Source organism: Pinus tabuliformis, chromosome 3_1, assembly GCF_031772625.1.
Source record: "Pinus tabuliformis cultivar Carrire ecotype Pingquan chromosome 3_1, CPIR1, whole genome shotgun sequence".
In the NCBI taxonomy this organism is placed as follows: Eukaryota; Viridiplantae; Streptophyta; class Pinopsida; order Pinales; family Pinaceae; genus Pinus; species Pinus tabuliformis.
The window spans coordinates 242,277,753-242,280,822 of NC_142301.1; positions in this window are offsets into that span (position 1 = coordinate 242,277,753).

Sequence of the window (3,070 nt, forward strand, 5' to 3'; positions counted from 1 at the left end):
TTAGTGTTAATAATGGTTTTTTGCATGGTATTAATAACAATCTAGTCCATGGTATTTGTCCCATAGTATTTTGGCCATAGGTTTCACCTAAATATAGCCCATTTTTTTAGTGTTCGTAAATATAAGGTGACTTATGGAGTAAATATAAAAAAATGTTTTATTTGTTTACCATACCTCTCGTTTATTTATATTTTTATTAATTTACCATACCTCTTTTACAAATATGGTATTTGGCCCATAGGATTCACTTAAATAAAACCTCTTTCTTGAGCCTTCATAAATAGAACGAGGGTTATGGACTAAATATAAAAAGAGGTTTTATTTATTTACGATACGTCTAGTTTATTTATATTTTTATTTATTTACAACACCTTTTGAGTAAGTATAAAAAGACGTTTTATTTATTTACCATACCTCCACTTTACTTATATTTTTATTTGTTTACACCCTTACATATATATAAGGTGACTTATGGAGTAAATATAAAAAAGGTTTTATTTATTTACCATACCTCTCATTTATTTATATTTTTGTTAATATACCATACCTCTTTTATAAATATGGTATTTGGCCCATAGGATTCACTTAAATAAAAGCTATTCTTGAACATGGGCGAATGGATTCACTTAAATAAAACCTATTCTTGAAAATGGGCGAATGGAAGGTTGTAAGTCCTAATTTCAAGGGCTAAATTTACCTTTTTTACCCTCTCCCTTAAAATAAGGTGGGATATTTGAGGTGATTTGTAAAAATGTACTATGATACAAAATATTCGCCCACTAAAAATTTAAAACCCCTTAATTTCGCCAAAGGGCAAACATTCGCCCCTAAAATTATCCTTGTAGAGGAGTGGAGTGGGGGCTCTAGATAAACAAGTATTGAGAACAAATTTATTCATAATTCTAATGGGATTTGGGTGAGGGTCGTTGGTCATGGAGGCTTCTAGGGGATGGTGGTCCATAGAGTCATGAGATGAAGATCAAAGTTCCTTACCTAAAATTTCTATTTGGTATACTCTATTTAATTATTTTCTTGATAGATAATAAAATATATTGAGCAGCACAGTAGTAGAAAGGGTGGTTTTTGACCGGGAAGGGGTTTACCACCAGATATCTTGTATCCATATGTGATGATATTATTTGCGTTTTATTGTGCATGTTTACTCTATATTTTATGGCTCTTATGTGTTGATCCTTATTGAAGTTACATGTTCGAAGTTATTGCTTATATGCTAGAATATTAAATTTTTTAATATAGTGGAGAAAAGTTTTAAAGTTGGGTAATTTATATTACTATTGATTCACATGCCCCCCTTACACCCTTTAGTGACCCTAATTTCCAAAAGTATTTCAGGTATTAGTCTTACTTGATATATGTGATCTTATTTTTCCAAGATCCTGCTTTTCAAAATAGCTAATTAAGAAGATAAGATGAGTTAGGTGATCCTTGATTGGTGATTGAATGGACTTATTTAGTGAGAAAGAAGCCACAAAATAATGGTTTCTTTGATTTTTTTAACTAGTTGATGATTGTGGCATATACTATTTTCCATGGAGGTTCAGCACCAAATTTTTTTCCAAAATTGAGAAAGATTTTACAAGTCATCCTAGAAACAAAGGTTGAAGATTAGCTTTTGTATGAAAATCACATATTTATTGTGATATATGGTTCATAGACTTAGTCTTTTGAGTAATTAATATTGTTGACACTGAGGGTGAAAGCACGAAGATGGGTTACACTTTTGGACCAAATGGGGTGATTAAATTTCAAGTTTTTCCTCTTTTATATAATTTCACCCATCAAAATTCATATAAGAATTATGAATTTTGATTCAGAGTAACAGATAATATGTGGAGAATTATGTTTTTTCCCAATGCTATTTAAAAAAAAAATAGTGTCGTATAATGTCTCAATTTTCCATTAAATGCAATATATGTCGTTGCAAACTTTCACAAAACTTAAGAGGTATCTGTGTGTTCACATAGCATAACTTAGTCTAAAATGTGTGTATATATATATATATATATATATATATATATATATATATATATATATATATATATATATATATATATATATATATCAGAGCATGATCTATATGGAGATAACTAAGTTGTTGTTATTAAAAAAGAATTATATGCAAAATTATACTTTTTATTATTTTTCGAAGTTGGAAAAGTTATATTTCAATTGCATTTTGGAGACACATGTGTTGACGTAATATTTTCTAAAGTCTTTAAATAAATTGAAAAACCAAGATTACCTTTTTGAAGAGGACTCGTAAATGAAGATAGTGGTATTATTTGAAATTTTTTCTTTGTGTATATTTTATGTTATTGATTTTTTCTTGAGCCCCTTAGAAACTATCCAAAAAAAATTCATGTTTTATGTTTAAAAGAAACTAGATGAAAAATATAAAATGAATTTGAAAGTGAAAGATTCATATGCCATTGGATAAAGGATTATTTCATGAATCCAATGTAATAAACTCTACTACCTAAGAACAAATTCTACCCTAAATCCGATAGGGTACAAAATGGGGTTGCAGAGAAATATGTAGAAGAGGTTTTGAAACTATAACTTTTAGGACTTTAAGAGCTCAATCAAGCATTTTAAATGCTCAATCAAGAACTTAAATTTAAAATTAAAATTTCTTGATCAAGCATGAGAGTAACCCTCTATCGAGCAGCATATGTGGTTAACCACTGAGCTTGATAGAGCCATTAAAAAGATAACCCGCCAATTCCCTTACCAACTTTTAGTAATGGTATTAATGGTGAACCATACAGATGAAGGAATCAATCGAGCCTATAGCCTAATTGAGCCTCCATTATCAACAAATATTTTAGTGTCTAAGATTGTGCAAAAAAACAACCAACATTCTTTCATAGAGAAATATCAGAGTGTGGAAATTACACAAAGAATCACAACAAACATGGGAAATTTGAGATTTGGATCTATAAAAGAAAATAAATTTCCATCCATAGAGGAAATACGAGAGAAATCTAGAGAAAAGATGAGAAAAAGATGTCAGATATTGAGAGAACAAGAAGTTCATGCAAATATAGCT